This window comes from Periplaneta americana, chromosome 1 (genome assembly GCF_040183065.1).
Source record: "Periplaneta americana isolate PAMFEO1 chromosome 1, P.americana_PAMFEO1_priV1, whole genome shotgun sequence".
NCBI lineage: Eukaryota > Metazoa > Arthropoda > Insecta > Blattodea > Blattidae > Periplaneta > Periplaneta americana.
Genome location: NC_091117.1, coordinates 155,518,338 through 155,542,492, shown reverse-complemented (window position 1 = coordinate 155,542,492; position 24,155 = coordinate 155,518,338).

Sequence of the window (24,155 nt, the reverse complement as noted above, 5' to 3'; positions counted from 1 at the left end):
AGGAAAAATACTGAAAAAATTCTGCAGGTTACAGTTAGGACACAAATGCAGGTATACTTCGGGTCTCTGCACGTACAGTAGTGGCAAAAAAAAAAAACCGGGCCGACCCTTGTAGCTGATTTCAGAGCCTTGTTCACTCCAGAGCACGATAGACTGGTAACTAAGACTTTCATGGTTCGAATTCTGCCTGGGAAGGAAACTTTCTTTTGTTCCTTATTCAAATTTATTCCCAATACTTTTCGATTGCAGCGATATTTACTACTTAATTAACTTATTATTCCCAGAACATGAATTTTACCAGCTATCGAAAGGTATTGGTAATAAATATGAATAAGGAACAAAAAAAAGTGTCCTTCTCAGACAGAATTTGAACCACGAAAGTCTTAGTTACCAGTCTATCGTGCTCTGGAGTGAACAAGGCTGTGAAATCAGCTAAAACGGTCGGTCCGGTTTTTTTTTCCACTACTGTACATCTTATATCATAATCATGTATGAAGTATGGTATAGTATACTATACTCTCAGCACTCAGGAAGCTATACGCTATTTCTAAAGTTAGTTTTAGTAATGGCTCTTCAAAAAATATTTCTCGTTTTCTCTCACTTTCCGGGAAAGTTAGTAAACTGTGTATTTCGTCTTCTTTTTAATTGTATAAAGGGCATATATATGTTTCTACTTTTTACCTCCAAATTCCCAATTTACAACATATCAGGCCCATCCGTTCTTTCCTGGCGTTAACTTTTGTATATTCTTCATGTCCTCACATGATTTTCATTTCTTTATAATCTTTTAATGACTTTAGACTGTTTAAACTGCTAACATTTCTTGCCTCGCTATCTCATTACTCCTCTCCATTATAATTTCACCTATTAAATTTATATTAATTGCATCAATTTCCTGCCATATCCAATCTATAAGTACAATACTGATTATTAGTATTCATAATATACAGAGAATTGTTAGAAAAGGTAACTTATACTCCTACATAAACATATAATCACTATATAAGGCTTATTTCTTAAACGGAAACCAGACTAGAAACGAATATTTGAATGTCAAGGTCTGTTCTGTGACCTCGGACACGGGAGATGCCTTTGTGCTGTTGGCTTTCTTTTGATCACACTCATCTGAATAAGCGTTCTTCGCACTTGAGGATGAAGGCATTTCCGTTACCGCACCTGTCCGCTTGCCGTCTTTCTCAAGAGAGGCGCAATTGAAGCAGAACTGTGCGTACAGACGCAGCTTATCCAGGTTTCAGTCCACCACAAGTATTTCCCCTTCAATGAATCACAGATTCATGCGTGCATGAAAACGGGGGGCTTTACTTACGCATGCAAAACAACGCACCATCAGAGATCCTTACTCGTGTGCGTGTTCTATCAACATTCAGGGGTGTACATATGTAACTAAAATTCAATTAACCATTTTAATATACAGTCCTTTTATTTTACTGTATAATGTAATCAAACTCGAGAACGTCAAATTCCCTAAACTTACAGTTTTATTCATATTTTAAAAAGTTTGTCTTCAGAAAGACACATTTACATATGGGCATATAAGTGTAAGAACCTACAAAAATTGATCCTGAAGGTTTAATAAAGGTACAAGACAACCAAAGCATAGAAAAAGTCACCTGAAACCCATAATGAGAAAAGAATACATAGATTATGCAGAAATGGAGTTACTTACGTACGTACTTACTTACTTACTTACTTACTTACTTACTTACTTACTTACTTACTTACTTACTTACTTACTTACTTACTGGCTTTTAAGGAACTGCCGCCCTCACATAAGCCCATTGGTCCCTATCCTGAGCAAGATTAATCCAGCCTCTATCATCATATCCCACCTCCCTCAAATCCATTTTAATATTATCTTTCCATCTACGTCTCAGCCTTCCCAAAGGTCTTTTTCCCTCCGGTTTCCCAAATAACACTCTATATGCATTTACAAATGGAGTTACAACACTGATTTATAAGAAACTTCTAATTTACATAGATTGTGAAATGGCAGTACTGGAGCAAAAATAAACCAGTATTACATTGGGAAATAATAAAGATGGAAACAGAATACCAAGAGTAAGTTAGTCGGAAATTAAATCTATAGCCAAGTACAGATCCCGGTGGTACACAGTCATAAATGTCATACGCCTCCCTAATAGACGATGGGTTATGATGATGATGATGATAATAATAATAATAATAATAATAATAATAGTAATAATAATAACAGTAAAAAGAAGAAGAAGGAGGAGGAGGAGGAGCAGCAGCAAGAAAAGAAGGTATTATTTATTTATTTAACAACCTTCTCAATTCGACCTCATAGGTTGTGAAGAATCAGTAATATGATCAGATGGTAACAGGCCTACTGGAATATTTGTAAACTCAAATTCTTTTCTTTTCTTTTTTTCCACTTCTCATGTTAGGTTTTCTCCTCTTACGATTCCCATCTTTTCCTCAGTCCGTCCAGATTTCTTATTCCTTTCAGCTCGTAATTTTATTTCTTCATTGTTAGACAATTATTTCCCATTTCTTATATTGATTTACTTTATCTTCTAGATAAAAAATATTCCTGTCTAAAGTCAACATCCGTGAGTTCTTCTGATTTTGTTTAGTCTCTTACCGATACCAGAAATCTAAATTCTGCCATCTGAATTTATTTTTTGTGTTTATTGATAATCATTAGGCTTGTAATGTTGGGGACCGATTACAAATGTTGGATGCAGCATAGTACATAGGCTGGGGGACGTGAGCTAGTACGAGGACATTAACTTGGTCCTGCGATCGATTACGAGAATAACAAGGTGAACGTAAACAAATCTGGACATCTCTAAAAGTAAATATAAGCTACATAAAATTACAAATATATTTTTTACGTACATTTCGTTACGTGCAGAAGAATTATCATAGAATTATTCGTGGGTTTGAATTCTCTCCTTTCCTTCAGGATCCGTACAATTACAATGTACAACTCACATCTTCAGTACCTCACCAAATTCCGCTGCAAAAATATGCGCCTGAGAACCTTTAACCTTCGGCATTATTATTCAGCAGGTACACTATTTATGCATGCTAGAGTACTGACTGGTGAACGAATAGTAAACTTGAAACCACTGTAACGCACCCTATCGGTCCCCGACATTACAAGCCTAATAATCATGTTTCACTTTCATATAGCAGTATTAGAATGCAAATGTGGAATGAGAGCTCTGCCATTGGTTCAATAGCAATTATTATTATCAAACACTTTCCCTAAACAGGGATTGCCTAGAAGACAATATATACCATTTACAAAAACAAAATTTTGAATAATACATTATTACACGGATAATTTGTTACGAATATAAAACCAATGCAAGGTCCTCTGCCGGCAATATTTACATCTTCTGGCAGACATTATGGAATGAAGTATATAGTTGTCCGGTTTTAATATAAGTTAATATACGATTCCAACTTTGATCTGTATTCGATTTTCATCAAGATAAATTAAACCCCTTAGCAAATTTTCAATATACAGGCAACATCATCAACCATCTTCAGATACTGGATTCTTTGTCCTTTTCCATTGTCACTATTATGAGAGTTGCGAATCATGTAGTCAACTTGTCACCACCTAAGATAACACAAGACTAATATAAAATAATGCATCAAATGGAAGGTAAGTGAATGACATATCTCTACCGGGAATTGAATTTGTTGAGGAAACGCTACATTCTTACGTCGCATCGAAGGGACATATAACAAGCATAAAGAAGGCAATTTCTCAATGTATGTATGAAACCAATAGGAGACTGATATCAAATATCCAGCCAGTTGATAAAGCAAATTGATTATTTTTAATGCCTTGAAAATAAATTACTACATTCAAATTAAACACTGAAGCATTACTGATAAAATGTTAAAATTTCAGGTACAGTAATATTAAATATTTTATTTTGACTATTACACTTTTTACTACGTCATACTACTTTTGACCAATAAAACGGTACGAAAAGACGTGTTTCAACCAATCATGGCTGTTTATAGCTACAATTTTATCTCTTCCCTAGCATTTGTTTGTTTTTATCACTTTCCTAACATTTGTTTCTTTATTTGCCAACATTTCAAACTGTAAATTCTTTACGGTACTATGAAACATGCTTCGCGATCGTCATTTGTTTCCGGCACAGATAGTCAACTGAAAATGGCGGTCTGCGTAAAAACGTTTTGGTGAATCTAACATTAGTGAAATAAAATTTTATTAAGTCAATTAATACCCATTTTATTGAATTTAGAGTACTTTATTTCTTCTAATCTTTATATACTTTCTTCTGTTTTTATCACCTCCCTACCATTTGTTTCTTTGTTTGCCAACATTTCAAACTCGAAATTCTTTACGGTACTATGAAACATGCTTTGCGGTCGTCATTTTTTACCCTCACAGATAGTCAACTGAAAATTGCGGCTCCGTTGCAACGTTTTGGTGAAGCTAACATTAGTGAAATAGAATTTTAGTAAGGCAATTAATACCTATTTTATTGAATTAGAGTGCTTTACTTCTTCTAATCTTTATATACTTTCTTCTGTTTTCATCATCTCTATACTATTTGTTTCTTTGTTTGCCAATATTTCAAATTACAAATTCTTTACGGTACTATGAAACATGGTTCGCGATCGTCGTTTGTTTCCCGCATAGACAGTCACCTAAAAATGGCGACCCCGTTCAAACGCTTTGGTGAAGGTAACATTAGTGAAATAGAATTTTACTAAGTCAATTAATACCTATTTTATTGAATTAGAGTGCTTTACTTCTTCTAATCTTTATATACGTTCTTCTATTTTTATCACCTCCCTACCATTTGTTTCTTTGTTTGCCAACATTTCAAACTGCAAATTCTTTACGGTACTATGAAACATGCTTCGCGATGGTCATTTGTTTCCCGCATAGATAGTCAACTGAAAATGGCGGCTCCGTTCAAACGTTTTAGTGAAGCTATGTGAAATAGAATTTTAGTAAATCAATTGATATCTATTTTATTGTATTAGAGTACTTTATTTCTTTTAATCTTTAGATACTTTCTTGTAATCGTGTAACAGTCAATTAAATCCCATTCGAGTTTTGATTTTCTCTACATAAATCAAAACCTCTAGTAAAATTACTGTTGATAATCAACAGATAACAGTTTAAATAATAAGACTACATATGTTTAAGTTAAAATATATGCATATAATATGCATACCTACATAATATGTATATCCTATGTATCAAGTGTACGCGTAACTCCAATTTCAGAAACACTGGCTTAGGTGGCGCCTTAGAGGAGAAAGCAATCCTTCAGCCCGAGATGAGTACGCAGTATAAACAATCCTATCATGTTTACTTACTTATGCTTCCCGTTATTCAGCGTTTACTGCCACTCCATTTGTCTCGTAGAAGCTTTTCATTGCATGTCTGGCAGACCGTTAAGCCATTAAGTCCGTAGGGCACTGAAAATTGACACAACACCGTTGAGTCAGTGGAATAAGAGCCGTACATGAGCAGCGTTAGTATGTCACCGACATTCACATTGTGTGTGATTATTTTTCAACTGTGTGAGTTAGTATATTACATATTATAAGTATTCTGCTCACATAAATGCGTTAATGTAAGATGCAGACCAACAATAAGCTAACCCAGATTTTCATAATTCATTCGAGTTCGGTTCGATTTTCGACACGGAAGTTCCATTAGAGACTCCTTGTGTGTCCTTTGTTCCGTGTTTATGTCCTGCAATGTCTTAACTATGGCTTTTCGTCAAGTGATCGTTTGATAAGAAGTTCCACATTTTTCAAGTTTTAATGGTTGTTAGATTCTCAAGAGACTGAGGACGAAACAGTTCCAAACACCAATTTCTAAAAGTGTGTAGGCCTAATAATGGTAACGATGATTGTGAGAAGGAGAGGACGACGGCGATAATGTTGTCCACAAAAGTAACGGAAGAAAACAAAAACAGAATGAAAGAGGTGAATATTATGATCACAAGAAAAAGAAAATAACGAAAATGCTCACGAAGACGATGATGATGATGATGATGATGATGATAATAATAATAATACTCGTAATAATAATAATAATAATAATAATAATAATAATAATAATAATAATGGTAGTGGTAGTGGTGATGGTGATGGTGGTCACATAAAAAGGACCATACTTGATAATCAGGAAGAATAAAAAATGAGTGCGAGGATTAAAAGAGAACAAGGAATTGGAGAGAAGAAGCAGATAATTACTCTGTATTATGACGGAATTTCAATTGCTTACTCGAAATTTCATTTTCGATGGAAAAAGTGAACACAACTTATATTTCTCCTAATGGACTTCTATATCCCTTCCAGTCGTGAACTTATGCATTCTGATTTCTTACGCTCGTTCGTTTACTTACCGCAGTCTAGTATATACAGTCACGAAGCTCAATACTTAATAAATATGTATCCATAGATAGTTGCTAACGACCAGGATCGCTACTATCGCCTCATCAAAGATCCTTTCTTTCCCTAGCAGACGATAAAATGTATTGTACTTTCGATATCATGTTCTTTTGAAAAATTGACACCTTCCACTATTGAAATATGAAATATATAAGGTTTATATATTATTTTCATAAAGTATAATTATATTTTATAAACTCACCTTCCTAGATCTTCATCTTCCTGGATCTGACCTCTTTTTCTTACAATTTATAGTGCTATAAAGGTCTCCTTGTTCCATATTATTATTCAAATTATTGTATTTTAGCCACGTATAAGCTTAGTTATTACAACCGATAACGAACATTTCACAGTATACACAACTTTTCACATCAAAACGAAATACGGTACAGTCAATGTATTTTCGATCTAGAGCAGGCCGTAATATATGTTCGGGTTTTCTATTTTAGTGTATGGAGCTCAGTGAAATATTATAACTATATTGCGTATCATGCTAAGTTTTATTTAGTGTAATGTGTCCATAAGTTCGTTTACTTCTTGTTGCATAATATGTTGCAGAAATAAGTACAAAACGGTGTTATTTTAATGTGAAGAGAATTTTACATGTTAACATAATCTGTTCGAATCAATATTTTAAGTTTATAATTGAAGCTATTTTGAGGTTTAATAAAAAGAATTTATATTGTGATTTTAATTTAGCACATCTAGCCTACCTTCCTTAATTGTGGAAAAAAAATTTACCATACCACTCCTATGAAATTAGTGTACATACGATTGTGTTACTTTGTCTCTTAGGTAGTAGATAAATACAGTAATTCAGTACTCAATTGTAGTATTAAAATACAGGAAAATTGAATGTCCGGGGTTTCATACATGACATTATGTTTAATTATAAAGTATAATTGCGAATATAGAAATATAAGTTAAATACAGTAAACATAACCTATAATTTCCATATGACATAACATACATATGTAATGGGAGGGCATTGGAGACCACTAAAATTAGACAGAAAGAGGCAACTGGTATAGTAAACATAACCTATAATTTCAACATATCTAAATATCCGTACGGTGCAACTGAAAATTATTGAATCGTGCATAAATTAATGTACAAGAATTTCACAATATTTAATCGAAATAAAGGCAGGTATTACACATACGAACAACGTAATTTTCACACCAAAAATAATATTACTCGCAAGTGAACTATGTCTGAAGTGTCTCATAATCATTGTTTTAAATTTTATTAATGCAATTACACTACATTTTAGAGAAATATATGTTACTCTTTATGCATTCAAACTAATTTACTGTATATGGTTGAAACGCGAGTCACATGGTCTGCCTTACGGCCTGTATTAGATCACAATGGCAGTCTAATGTTCATAGTACTCACAGCGCTCCAAGCGGCTAGCAACTATCGCGAGAAATGCAAAAAATCATCCCAAGCTTCGTGACTGTATATAGTAGACTGTGTACTTACCGTGCCGGTTGCTATGTATGCCTACTCACTGGATTCAGAAGAAAAATACTCATCTTTTAATCCATAGCCAACCAGCGCTATCTATATTAGGATGACAACAGAGAGTGCTTACTCGTTCAAAAATGATACTCGTATGGTGAACACTTATGCATAGGATATCTTGTGTCGGCTAAAGTATTTTCTTTTCTGCTGGGACGTACTGGTTGAGTTCGTGGAGGTAAAATGAAAAAAATACGAATATGATAACAATAATTATGGTCATGGCGGTTGTGTTGTTTTCTACAGTAAACACAAAAATGACAACGGCGAAGATGAAGACGAATGAAAGAAATAAGATTAATAAACACGATAAGAATATGATGAGAGTGGTCATGAATAATAGTATAACTCATCATTTTTAGTCTTAGTTTTCCGCCCAAAGACAGGAATTTCACTGCAAACCCAGCACTCTCCAGTCTTACTTCTTTTCCGTTTTCCTCTTAGTCTCATATACCGGGCATTCGAAAACCAATGGCAACACAGTTATTGTTTCACATTACATTTATTTAGGTTACTTTTGACATTACATACTACAAATAGGCCTATAGTCTCCTGACATGTCAACAATACGTTGCCAAAGTCTTGAAAGACGACAGATTCCATCTGCAGCAGCATTTCTGGATATTTCTCTCACTGATCAATCTAAAGCTCTTCGGATATCAGATCTTGATTGAAAGCGAATGATTCGCTACGAACTCTTGCACAGTCTCCCACAGTCTTCTTGTAATGCTCTAAAGTACCGGGTTGCATGTTTTTCTCTTGCAACTTGGATTTTTAGGAAGCACCTTTGTTCGTACCTTTAGAGCTGTAGAATCAGAAACAGCCACTTTATTTACAAAATACGGCTATTTCGAGATTTTCAATATTGGAAATTAATTAAACAGTCGCTGCCCTATTACGTAGAACAAGATTTCAATGGTCACCGCTAGGAGCACTGATTTACAGCATTGTTGCCATTACTTATCGAATGCTCTATAGTATCTTAATGTTGTATATCATCTGATGTATTCTTCTGCCCCAAACTTCTCTCCCGTTCACCACTCCTTCAGTAGGCAGTTTTTTTCTCAGCCAGTGACCAAACTAATTCATTTTTCTCTTCCTGATCGGTTTCAGCATTATTCTTTCTTCACCCTCTCTTTCCAACACAGTTTCATTTCTTATTCTGTTTGTCCACTTCACACATTCCATTCTTCTTCATATCCACATTTCAAATGCTTCTAGTCGCTTCTCTTCACTTCATCGTAATGTTCATGTTTCTGCCCCATAAAATGCCACACTCCATACAAAGCACTTCATTAGTCTCTTCCTTAGTTCTTTTTCCAAAGGTCCGCAGAAGATGCTCCTTTTTCTATTAAAAGCTATCCTCCTTTTGATTTCCTCACAGAAGCTCATGTTACTGCTTGTAGTATACACCAAGTAGGCCCTATTTGAAGGTGTCCACTTGTTCTACTCACTCATTTAGAGTACAATGAACACGATGAAAGAAAATATGATGGTGATGATGATACAGACGAATAATAAGAAAAGTTAGAAAAAAAAGAGATGATAATGATGATGATGATGATGACGACGACGACGAAGTTGGGAGATAAATAATATGAAGAATGTGATGAGAAAGAATGAGAAATAACATAAGAATACAGACAGTATTACTATTATTATTATTGTTATTATTATTATTATTATTATTATTATTATTATTAATTGCAGCACAGGTTAGGATATGCTTGCAGACGTCACCTATTTTAACTTAATATGGTGGGCGGCATTTATAGGCAGGGAAGGACAGTCACCGCTGAATCAGAGTTCAGTATCATAGAATTAATTATCTCGTCCCACAAAAGAATTATAATATATAATATAAATGACAGGATTTTCGCTGTGGTTCAAAAGGTAGAATATCTTTTTATTTTAGTGGGTTATTTTTACGACGCTTTGTCAACATCTTATGTTATTTAGCGTCTGAATAAGATGAAGGTGATAATGCCGATGAAATGAGCCCGGTGTCCAGCACCGATAGTTACCCAGCATTTGCTCATATTGCGTTGAGGAAAAATCCCGGAAAAACCTCAACCAAGTAACTTGCCCCGACCGGGAACCGAACCCGAGCCACCTGGTTTAGTGGCCAGACACGCTAACCGTTACTCCACAGGTGTGGAGTAAATGGTAGAGTATACTTACTTACTTACTTACAAATGGCTTCTAAGGAACACGGAGGTTCCTTGCCGCCCTCAAATAAGTTCGCCATCGGTCCCTATCCTGAGCAATATTAATCCAGTCTCTACCATCATATCCCATCTCTCTCAAATCCATTTTATATTATCTTCCCATCTACGTCTCGGCCTCCCCAAAGGTCTTTTTTTAACACTCTATATGCACTTCTGGATTCACCCATACGTACTACATGCCCTCCCCATCTCAAACGTCTGGATTTAGTACTCCTAATTAGAAATGGTCGAGTATCTGAATACAAATTTAGCAGACTCGATGTCTGTGTCTCTTGACATGTAGGCCTATGCTTTATGTGTTGTCTTAAGCGGTATTCCTGAGCCATGGCCAAGGAGTTCCGCTATGTGCGAAAGTTTGGTGTTGGTCCAAAATCAGGAATTTCGAGGAAATAAAATTATAGGTCCTATTAAAATGTCCTGTATTTTTACTTAGTATACAATGCAGTACAACCTCGGTATAGTCGCCACCATTAGAAATACAAAACAAAAGCACTTATCTTGCTGTTCCATCACAAAGGTGGCGAGTATGAAATGTCTTACTGCTTATGCACAGCTTATAATATGACTATGTCGCAGTTTCGTCATGTAGACAGTAGAGAGCTCTAGTGTCGGTGCAAACGTTCAGACGTCACTGAAGAGAACGCTTTTTGAAACTGCACATAGGTCAGGAGCACTAGATTCTGAACGTGATGAATCCGAGCTAGAATACAGACTGATGATATAAAATATTCCTTCTTAACGTGATCAAATCAATATGAAAAAAACGTTTTGGAAATAATGCTGTAATAATACTCATAAGGTGATGCCATTGCTTTGTATTTATTTTGATTTTGAGAAGTCATATTCCTCCCCCCCCCCCCCCACCACTACGTAGAAGTACTGAGATATACAATAAAATACACAAGCTCTATTTTCTTATATCATGTATTGTATACTTAACTTGTATTGTGAAAATAAAGTTCAACTCTTTAATTATTTTATATTCTTGTATTACATTTTAACCCATATTACATTTAGCAACTTTAAAAAGAATCTGCAATGTTCTCATGAATATGAAATAAGAAGGCAAGTTGTATCGTATGACTGCAATAATAAGGCAAGTTGTATCATATGACTGCATAACAAAGTAAGTCGGAGTATTTTACTGTTAATGTATTGAAGTAACAAATTCAATAACGAGATTTTGACGAATAATACGTGAAACTTATACATATAAACTATCAATAATGCTAATTTAAAAACGCAGATTTGCAAAGGCTTTTCTTCGTTAATGAAAACAATGTTACTTTTATGTCCCAGCAGAAAAGAAAATATTTTAGCCGGCACAGGATAGCCTATACATAAGTGTTCACCATACGAAAATCATTTTTGAACGAGTAAGCACTGTCTGTTGTCATCCTAATATAGATAGCGTGATTCGCTATGGATTAAAAGATGAGTATTTTTCTACTGAATCCAGTGAGCAACCGGCACGGTACAGTAAACGAACGAGCGTAAGAAATGGATAGCTTCACGATTTGGAAGGGATATAGAAGTCCATTAAGAGAAATACAAGTTGTGTTCGTATTTTCCATTGAAAATGAAATTCCGAGTATGCAATTGGAATTCCATCATAATAGAGTAATTATCTGTTTCTTCTCTCCATTTCCTTGTTCTCTTTTAACTCTCGCACTCATTTTTTATTCTTCCTGATTATCATCAAGTATGCTTCTTTTTATGTCCTTTTTCTTTTTCGTTCATTCATATTTTCTCTATTCTTTCTTTATTTATTTTCTCCACTCTCTTTAATTTCTTTTCCTTTCCTATATTCTTCTCTATTATTTATTTTTTTTATTTATTTCACTGGTCAGCAATGATTTTGTTAAATGTACAATTTCTGCTGTTTCTTATGTAATGTCATCTGCTGATTCCAAAACTGAAATCAGAATTTTTCTACCACTCACCATTTTTTTTTTTTTTTTTTGTAATTTTAGAAAAACATATATATTTTTATTACTAAATATAGTCCTTAACATTCTAATGGAAATGAAATATTTCAAATATTTCATTTTACTCCTGTAACGATTGACATACTGTATAACTTTAGATCACTGTTGCCTGTGAAGTCAGAATTCATAAAAATGAATTTTATTACTCATAAGACTGCTAGAGTTAGTATTAATTCTCAGTTGAGTTGGAACTTACAATCACGAAACAAGTTTCATAACCCATGTTTTCTTTGTCCTAATTTTAAGTGTGGTAAACGTATCTTATGAAGTGAAACATACCTCGAATACTATGTAAATCACAAACAATTTAATTAACTTTGAAAGGACACAGGTGAATTTTACTACACTATTTAAAAGAGCTTACGAGTGTTCTTTTGATTGCAAAATAGATGAGGGCATGAACTGGGCCCCTGAAATCTGTTATGCTCCATGTAATTCTATTAGCCTTAATAGTTGGCTAAATGGATTCCATCATATGTCTTTTCCAGTTCCAATGATATGTGACTTTTTAGGAACCACAGATCAGAAGATTACAGGGAACTTGTCACCGAGCTGATTCAGAACTATAACGTGGTGGGGTATCATGTATCTCTTAAAATAATTTCTTGGATTCTCATCTATTTTTCTTTCCTCAAAACCCCCGGGTAGTGAGCGACGAACATGGGGGGGGGGGGGGCGTTTTCACCAGGATTTTTCTGAAATGGAAAGGCGCTACCAGGAAAAATGAAGCCCAAATATTTTGTCAGACTACTCCTGGATACTCAAAAGATATGTTTCTCAAGAGTATAGCCTAAAATCTATTTCACACACATTTTAGATGAAATGTTACAAGGTATCAATACTAGAAAAGTCTGAAGTACATTTCATATAATTATTTAAAAAACCCTGGGTGATAGAAACATTTTGAAAACAGATCTGAAATCGGCTCGAAAAATGCTATAAGAATCACCCATTCTTTATCTTATAACAAAAATATGTTTAATTTTGTTGAACAGTGTTTTTTCCTTGTATTCCCTTCTTTATTTTCTCTTTTTTTTCTTTTTAGTTTTCTATTTCTTATTTTTTATTTTCTTTCTTTTTTTCTTCTTGTCGTACACTCAAACACCTTAAACGTATTTGAATTAATATCGAGGAATCGTACGTTTCGAGTTATTACCATACCCAAACTCAGAGACGAGTTCTCTTAAGTAGGTATGATTAACAGAACACAAATATCGTCATGGATCCAGACATATGACACCTCTGCCACGAGAATAACAAATACAGCCTGCAACTAAAATTTGTACTTGTCACCGACGAGTGAGTGAGCGGATTTTTCAAGCCCTGCTCCCAGAGCTTCTGTGGAATTAGTCAAAAGACTTTCCGTGCCGGATTAACAGGCGGGTGGCGTTACACAACGAAAATCTGATACACATGAATCGTTTATCATAGGCCAGCACGACAACACTGCCACGGAGTTGTCTCGGATTCGGTACACTTCAGCTTATCCTAGAGAAATGCCTTCCAAGGCGCACATAGAATTTTAAAATACTCGTATCAAATATAATAATAATAATAATAATAATAATAATAATAATAATAATTAGCTCGGAAGTTGACGACCAAAATCACAAAAAAAATTACCTTAAATTTCTGAAAATGACACTAAAACTTACAAAAATGACCAAGACATTTCGCAGCACGCGCTACGATCATACTAAGCTAGCCCTGGCTATCCACTGGTTACTAGTACAGAATTCAAATCATAACCTATCGCTAACACTGGTTTATGAATACGAAAAACGCTGATAATCCACCGAAAGCCCGCGCTAAAAATGTCTATGAATACGGCCCCAGTATTTTAGTAATAATAATAATAATAATAATAATAATAATAATAATAATAATAACCATCATCATCATCATAAATCCCTTGTCTGCAATTAGGAAGAACATTTATATTAACCACTGCATTTCCGCCATATTACAAATACAATTTACTCCGATTCGTGAATAAAATACATCATATTGGATAAACGAGTGCTGTAATGACAGACAGGACAACACACTGCAATAAGCCACACATATCTCATTGCACAGGTGTGGGAAAGGATACAATAAAGGCGCTGCTATTATTCTACTACTAAGTTAAAGAAAACAGAGAATATTAAAGTACAAAACAACAAGTGCTTAGATATTAAATTCAGAACACGGAAGCAAGAAGGAATCAGTCGTTCCAGTTGGCTGGGCTTGGCTTTCCCATCGCAGATCAGGGACAGATTCTTGCACTTATGCTTGCAATGACCTATTATGCTATGAGCGCCAAAATCCGACAGGTGGCCTAGTGGCATTCGTGAATCCGACGCTGACTAGTGGACCATCTATCTCACCCCTCACAGAGGCATGTACCAACCTCAGACGAGTATCCGATACGTCCCGGGTTTCGGAGTCCCAAGCCCTTCCTATATCAGCATCGAAAACCCATACTATCCCCAAGACTTCATTCCAGGCTACTTTTAGCTATTACAGATGTTATATGAAGTGAGGAGAAGATGGGGAGAGTATTTATTGCGGCTCTTGAACTAATATTAGGCCTACTATTATTATTCTTTTCCTCAGAATTATTTTTAATGTCTGTAATAATGTGCAACTGGAGAAAACTTTGGTTACCCTGCACCATTACTGCCAGTGCAGGTGTTCAACAACGACACATAGGCCTGTTTGTTGTCTTTAAAAAAAGGTAGTGTCATGTCTCTTTTTCTTGTAGGCCTACTTATTACGTCTTGATATAATTATGGGTTATAAACGTGTTTATCTTAATAGACATTACAATAGTGTGCATTAAAATTCTGATAACAGATATCCAAAACATTCTCAATCCAGGATAAAAAAAAACTGAAAATGTTAAAAGTGTCCGTAATATCTGAACAGAAAATTATATATTCCATTGTATGAATTGACAACAAAAGCATCGCATCACATAGCAGAAATTAAACCATTTACAGATGAGAAGATTGTTAAGGAGTGCTTTCTAAATTCCAGAATACGCAATAGCTTCGGAAGAATCCGGCACAGTCAAGAAGAAAGATTAAAGACAATTAAAAATAGGAATTATAACAGGATAAGAATATCAATGCTAATGTTCAACATTATCAAAATCTTAAAAAAGAGGACTGTTCTATTTGGTCCATTCTATCTATAAAATGTATGTAAAAATTATGCAAACTTGTAATTGTACAGATCCAGAAACAAAATTTGGGCCATTTAATTTTACTAAGTTCCAGATACAGCGCATTGTGCATGTGCAGTAAACAAGAGCGCCTAAATCTATGCTATTTGTGGTCAGTCTTGCGAAGCTTGTTGCCTACATAGAGGAGGACTACTACCAAGACTTGGTCCATTCTTTAATTCCGTATCTATATCTTTGGAAGAAGACATCACATAAATACTGTTTCGATTCTAACGTTGAGAAATCAAGAACATGTTGCTAGGTTCATTGTATGTTGATTCAACACAACTCTCACACAGGAACAAAGCTCTTGTACAGGGACATCATTTTATTTTTACTTGCATTTTTATTGTACCTGCATTTCTGAATGTACTTCACTCCCACCCCTTCACTAATGTCCTTGCTCCTGTCAGACAAACAAACTTACGGCCGCTGTTGCATTCGAAGTCTTCAAGCAGTGAAGTAAACACTGCAGTGTATAGTGTGTTTCATAAATATGGTTGCGTTTTTCTATAAAAGAAAGAACCTATATTAATAATATCGTACTAAAAAATTATATTCAAGAAACGATGAATTCAGTTTCAGAGAATATGCTTCAAAATGTTTTTAATAATATGCGTAAAGAATTGAAGCCTGCATTGTAATGAACGGCAGCCATTTTCAGCAACTTGTTTAAAAATTCAGATTAGATTATTTTGAATTGAGGTGGCTAGAAGCAAAGGAATGCTAGTGACATTTGTAATAACATGAGTTAAGTGCATCCAGTGTAAGCAAAAGTATCTAAAATTTTAGTGGCAAAGGGATATTTTAATCGCATCACACATTAAAATTTAAATAAAAATTTCACCGATTTTACGAAAGCTTAAATATTTAAACCCTGTTTTCTCAAAAGTAACTTAAGTGCACTTACAGCCCTTTACTTATGACCCCCTCAATTTAAATGCACTCTCTATATTGTATGTTAACATCAATAATTAATATGCTAAATAAAGTAGACATTACATAACAAACATAGCCGCCTGAAAAGTTGAGTTTTTGAAAAAAAAAATGTTACTACTCTACTGTATTTTGATAAATTCCGCAAAAGTGATCATCAAACTGAAAATCGTAATATCGTATTTCCCTACAACATAAATGGATACACTACTTTTCTCTCCTCCTGTACATAGTAAAATGATTTGTTTACACATTGCACTAGTAACATCAAACTCCTGTAATGGAAGGGGGCAACAGTGTTTCCGAGTATAGCCAGGTTAATGTTAAAAATGTTGGTAAAAATAAAGTGATGTCCCTGTATAAATTCTATGGTGCGCAGGAAAAAGGTCATAATAAGTCATAAAGTGCAAGTTTTCAGTAAAGCAAAAGCAAAGTTTGAAATGAGGGCCAATAACATTATGATGGTCTGGAAATCTGATATTCTATATCATTATGGAAGAGGATAGCTTACGTCCCTTATACCATCTGAAGAAGTAGGCCTACATTTTTTGTACATAATTCAAAACTATCAATTTCTCACGTATGCCCTTACTCCCTGGACATTGAGATTTGAAGTAAAGAACCACCGCAAGCCCCCTTCCGCAAGAAAGAAATGTAATATTTTTTACCTCTAGTGCACTGTTGTGCTGTTTAAAGAATACCTCTGCCTTTTAATGCATACATTTATGATTACATAGTATAGGCTACTGGGAAGGATAATCGGTATGTTGCTTAACATTAGATAAAAAAAATATGCCTGTACTTGATAACCATAATCCACTATTGTGCACCCACTAAGTTAATAAAAAAGGATAATAGTTTATTCGAATATATTGAAAGTAGTATTGAAAATATTTTTGTCTTATTTATTGTTTTTTTAAGTACGTTATTTTACGACGGTGTATCAACATCTTAGGTTATTCAGCGTCTGAATGAGATGAAGGTGATAATTCCGGTGAAATGAGTCCGGGGTCCAGCACCGAAAATTACGCAGCATTTTCTCAAATTGGGTTGAGGGAAAACCCTTGAAAAAACCTCAACCAGGTAACTTGCTCCGATCGGGATTCGAACCCGGGCCACCTGGTTTCGCGGCCAGACGCGCTAACCGTTACTCCACAGGTGTGGACTTCTGTTGTTTATAAAGGGTCCGGGAAGTTAACATAAAAAGGCGAATAGCAGTGAGTTACCTTTTATTTCCGCGAAAAACATTAAAAACGTGAAACTTGTTATAACTTTTGTCTTACAGTTGGAGAAATCGTGGAGAAAACCCAACCAGTAAGTCAGTCCAAACGGGATTAGAACCGACGCTCTACCACAGTCGTAGAACACAAGCCTAGCTCGTTATCTGCAGACCATGCCATGGCAAAAAGCAATTATTAAGTGCAAGAATAGCCAGATAATACAGATAACCTCAAGAATTAAGGAAACAGTGTATGAGAAATGATTAGCAAGATTTAAGCGATAACAGTCTATCTCACGATCACACTGGGTTGCAGTGACAAGCTTTTGCTGTTTTTGCACCATATTATATCCTGCTTGACAAGAGAATCGTGAATATTCTTTTAGCTTCCTTCAGAAAACTTCTGCACGGGTGGTGGTTAAAATGCCCATAAACATGTTGGTATTATGTTACTCAAGTTTAATTAGTAATAACCAACGACTGCATACAGCTGTAGAATTCATTAACATCCCACGACGACAATGGAAATTCAGCCACATAGTCAAGACGCAATCATATTTATCTTTATTGCAATCCAGAAAGTTTGCAACTGTAAAAACGTAATTTCCAGCTATCACATCCTGGTATTCTTCTGCACGTCAGCTAGAATAAGTTTATGTTTAATTAAAACAGCAAATGGTGAGATAAAGAGTTCAGCTACGCATACTGAACATACACTTCTGATGGCACATTTGGGATTTTTTAAAATAATAACCATTTCTCTCGCTCAGAAACTTCCCGAACTTTCTCTGATTTTCGATGTTTTTCCAACGGGCAAGGACGGTCGATGTCTTGATCTTCGTGTCAAGAAATGAGGACTTAATCTACTAAAACACACGAGGAGAAAATCAAACACTGACACTAGTCCACGAAGCACAGTCTTCAGACTGAAGGCTTTATATGGAATAGAGTACCTCGAAGTAAGATGAGCATCAACAGGCTTGGAATTCATATTCAATCCCCTTTCCCTCGCGAAATCGCGCATATCCTTTCAACTTTTTGCTCCCAACTTCTTTCCTTTTCAACTATTCCTCCATAATTTGTAAATACTTTCACTACTCCATCCTTGTACAGACTCAGAAACAAAAGTTGGGCCACTTGGATTTTCCAAGCTCCAGTTAAAAATACTGCGCAGTATTTTGTTTCTGGGTCTGTATATTAATCAGAAGATCAACAGGGAACTTCACAAAGCAAGTACCGGTGCAAGAATATATCCGAGCCTGGCCACCGTTATAACAATTTCGATTCCTGGAAACAGACTTCAGGGAGAAAGGGACGGGTGTGCTGAAGTTAAAAACATCCGCTCACTGTCGCTGTCAGACTCAATTACTTCGCTGTCGTAGAAGACCAACATAGAGAGCGCTCAGTAGTCGATGTTTTCAGTTTTAACATACACACATAACAATCCACGCTACAGCATCTCTTGTTTCGTTTCTCCTTATCTCGCCCATCTTTCTCTGTGACGTATGGCAGACTCGGAGATATTTTGCATCCACTTATAACAATGAGAATCCCTGGAATTATCGTCGGTCTCTTAGTGTCCGCATAAGGGACCATATAGGAGAAACAATACTGCGTACTATAAATTACATGATTAGCACATCAGTAGCTGTTCACGCCGTTGACCCACATCCAGAGAGTCTGAACGATATATTTTAATCCTTGTTATAACCCATATAGAAAGCAACGGAAAACTACTGCATCCTATCACATTCCCACGATATGAAATCCACGAGATTTGACAGCGTACGTTCTACGGGACAAATCTATGATGCGCGGAAAAAACGTTGTAAGTCAGAAATGGGCGGTTTTGAGTTATGCCCTCAATGTGAATAAACAAATTTACTTCTTCAGATGGTATAAAGGACGTATGTCTATCCTTTTTCATATTAATGTAGTGTTTTAGATCTCCAACTCACCATAATGATTTTGGACCTCATTTCAAAATTTGCTTTTGCTCTACTCAAAACTTGCAATATGTGACTTATGTACCTTTACCACACACCATAGAAATTTCCACAGGTATTGCCAACGACTGAACACAATGGTCATAATCTATCTACTGTACAGTTTCAAGTTCTACGGCCCAGTAGAGGGGTATAATTTTCACACATGGTAAATGGCAAGAATAAGTTATGGAACAAGTCTTCATAAGAAGAATATAAATACAATACAATACAACAGTCCATATTTTGTCAACAAACTCAACTTTTCAAAATCTTCTCGGTACTTTATCTGACGTCACAAATAATTCGGGTACGCCGAACTCGAAGAATACCCAGGTAGTGTATTAAGGTCCGGTTTCTTCAACCTTTGTTAAATTATAACAGTGTGTTATTCCATTTTAACTGTAAACTTAACAGTTGAAGCATTTCTTCAACTACTGTTAGTACTAACAGGCTGTTAAAACCTATGTTAATTTAACAGCCCAATTTCATGCAGTTAAATCATTTAACTCTCTGTTAGCATATAAGTATCCAATATGGCTGGTGCGTTAGATGCTGAACTTTTATATCTTGATTATTTAGAACATGATATCCATGAATAGGCTACATAAACAGAGGGGATAATTTCACTGATTTGATAGAACAGAAGTTCATATAAAGATATAGGCTATTTTCTGCCAAGCCTCACTTTTCGCTTTCAACGTAGATCCGTTTGTTTGTTTATTCTCATTAATTGGTTTATACTGCGAAATAATTTCTAGCAGAAGGCTTCTCTCGATCGAAGAGAAATTAGTCCCAAGATTTCTTATTGTTCCAATTTTTTCCATTTCACAACAGCAATACCAATACGCCGCTCCACGCTACTGTGATACAGACGACGCACGGAAAGAAGCATAAATCAAACCTGAGAGAATAGAAAGACTTCTATCCTCTCTGAATCAAACAACGGAAACAAGCGAGATTCGCAATTGTCAGAGTTCAGAAAACAGAATTGAGCCTACAGGTTACAGGTTATGGTTAAACTCTAGAATCTCTGGTCCTAACAGAGAGTTAACAAATAGAATGTTAAAATGTGAAATGCAAAGTTGAAGAAACGCAATATTTTTAACAGCAATTCATACTTTTAACTTACAGGTAATTAATGCTATGTTAGGTGCATTTTAACAAAGGTTGAAGAAACCAGGCCTAAGTGTGTTACATTTCTTGCAGGAGGTTAGCAATATACCATAACTTTTGTAACATAAACTGATAAACGGAATAGGGCAGTTGTTTCGTAAAGTGAGGCTTCTATATAAGACAACTTAGGATAGTTATTGGCAATTTACGAAGATAGTCTTGCCAATTTAGCGACTTTTAATTGTTTTAATTGTTTTTCAGCACCCTCTGGCGACAAAAATAAAACTTTCTCTATTGGCAATAATGAATCTAGTGACTTTTGAAACTATTGTTTGGCGACTTTCCATACACTTCAATTGGCAACACTGGACAAAGATTTATAGAGAATAGATTCGAAATCACGAAAGTATATTCCACAGGACATTAAAGCTGCGTCTTAATCGCTGCGCTCGGAAAGAGTTCCTTCTTCCACTAAAACACCGCCATTTGTAAATAAGGCGTGTGGCTTACAGAGATTCGCCAAGCCCTCTGATGGATGTGTAATGCACTCGACATGCATGTACTGCATTAGGAGACATGACACGGCCATGTGAGTAAGACGCTGCCTTAATTACCTCCCAACACGCGCAAATCACGTTTGTATGCAATGTCCGCTTTGCAATTTGGAGACGAATCAGGTTAATTGAAAGCGGTGTTTATCACGTGGTACACCTGTAAGTAATTGTCGCACCCACTTTACTTAGTAATTATACAACTTTATGAGGCCCCTGACTACAGTGCGTGGCTGCCGAGGTGCAGGAAACCTAACCACCGGAAAGCACCTTCACAATACTATACAACAAATAGGGTAGATCGAGGATAATAGGCTGTTTTGCATTTATGAAGAGATAAACGATTCTAATTACGAAATTAAAAATGGAACGAAGGACATATATTTTAAACGATTATTTCTCAAAGCTGTTGTGATCGTTTGCTAATACGTATTAAACGTCACTGTCTCTTTAAACTTACCACTCTCCTCTTTCTTCCATGGCTTTCATTGTCTTTCCATTCCTTTCTGTCACAGGTTTTCCTTCAGTTTTAATTGTCTAATTATTCGGGACCATCTGTGTTGTTTAACTTTTCTTGTACCCCCATACCATGCTAGAAAATTTTTAACATTATTGTGTAATATTTTATTTTCAGTTTTCTTACTTCCTATTAACAACGTATTTGAAAAATTTTAACTGTGAAGGAAATTAATGCATGATATTATCACAGTCCAGTATATACAGTCACGAAGCTCAATATGTAATAAATATGCATCCATAGATAGTTGCTAACCACTAGGATCGCTACTATCGCCTCATTTCAGACAATGCGAAATAGTACCTGCACAGTCTATTGTTCCTAGCAACCTCAACAACTCAAGCTTCGTGACTGTATATACTAGACTGTGATATTATTATGAACTTACTCTTTTCTACGGATTATACGTAAATTCTGATAGTTTAATCATGATTTGAGTAATAGAAGTAACAATATTATATTGCCATCATTTTTCAACAACATTAATGCGATAGCATTTTTAGCTACGAATCCAGCGATTCAAAATCCGTTCCGTTCACGAAGAAAGAGATTTATGTCCCTTCCATAGGGACTGAGAATGTATCCTTTTCCCTTGTCTTCTGTCTGTTCTGTCTTGTCTTAAGCGGTAGGCTTTCATCATGTCCCGCTACTTATGAAGGTCTAGCATTAATTTGTAATTACAAGTGTGCATATCAAAGGACCAAACCTATAATTATTATTATTATTATTATTATTATTATTATTATTATTATCATCATCATCATCATCATTACTATCCTCATCATCATTACTTTACTGTTGTGAGAGGAGTAGTTACTAAACACAAAAATTGGATAAGTATTTTAATATATTTTGTCCTGAGTTGTATCAAGTGTGGTTTTATGCCATGCTAATTACATGAGTAATGACGTTCAGTAGTTGTGAATATTACATAATCGTAATGGTGCTTTCGAGAACAGAAAGAGAGAATTGTTGCAATTTCAAAAAAGGAAATTCTTAGAAGATTTATGGACCAAAGCGGAAGAAACGAACAAGGTAGAATGACTTCGACAGTTGATAAATTATCTAGCTTTCATTAGTCAGGCAATCTTTTCGTACTTTGATTTTTATTGTAATTGTAATTGTAAATTTAATATTATAATTTTATTTGTAATTGTAACTGTAAATCTAATACTAATTGTAATTTTATTCTTCATATTATAGTTGGAATCTCCTGGTAGAGGGGCAGAGAAGGCCTGACGGCCTTATCTCTACCAGGTTAAATAAATAAATACTACTAATACTAATACTACAGTGCTGCTGATGTTATAAGTAGAAAAATAGCATGACTGAAGAATGTTATCGGTAGGGCTAGGATACGTCTGCATGTGTATATTTTTATTGACCAGTTGAAAGTCATGCAAAAACATTTTCATGCATGTTTTGAACATCTGTGATCAATGCAAAGATAATCGTGAATATGCTTGCATATTTCAGGCGTTCCTGGATATACGATTAATAAACTATTGTACATATTAGCCTATATTGTAGCATATTTTCAGGATTTTGTTGCATAACTCCCAAATTTGCATATTTTGTAAAAAAAAAAAAGAATTTGTATTGTTTGGTTGTCGACACAACATTTGTTTTCATTGGATGTATTCGAGGGCTTAAAATTCCTTGCATATAAAGAGTAACTGGAGAAAAACCAAAACAACCACTTCCTGCTTGTGTTCCATTGAACTACTGCACTTCAAGGAAGATTCCAAAATATCCCTACCTACCTACCTCACTCTAACACTCTTTATCAACCTTTTCTCTGTTTTACTTATTCTCAGTTAGCGCGCCAGCAGTCCGAGTGTCAAGTGCGTGATTTTGTTGCATTTTGTATGAGGTTTGTGTGAGTGCGTTCGTGATGTCTCCTCCAAAATTATTGAAAGTAGTAGAATCCCTAACAGATCAAATTTCCCGCGTACAATGTGTACACTGTCAAGATGAAACTAGACATGGTGCTATCAAAATTCTGGTTACAGCACTGTGCTCAAAGTAAGGAAGGTCTTGTGCCAAGAAAGTGTGGCTTGTTTGAACCTGGCACTTATACACTCACAACCTCATTTGATGTTGAACGATCATTTTCAGCATTAAAAAATAACCTTGCAGATAACATACTTTGTATGACAACAGTGAATCTTGAAAAGTTATTACTTGTGCTTTGCAACCAGAAAAGGTAAGGTACGTTAAGCGAATAAATACAGAGTGTTTCTGAGATGGTGTTACAAACTTTCAGGGATGATGGGGAAGGGCACATGTATCAATTTGAGATAAGGAACCATGGTCCGGAAATGACTGAGTCGAAAGTTATAAGCAAAAATAGTTGTGTGGAAATGTAATTGTAATTTCGCACCACGTGCCCTCCTTCCCTTAACCTTTGGAACAGTCGTGGAAAGATGGTAT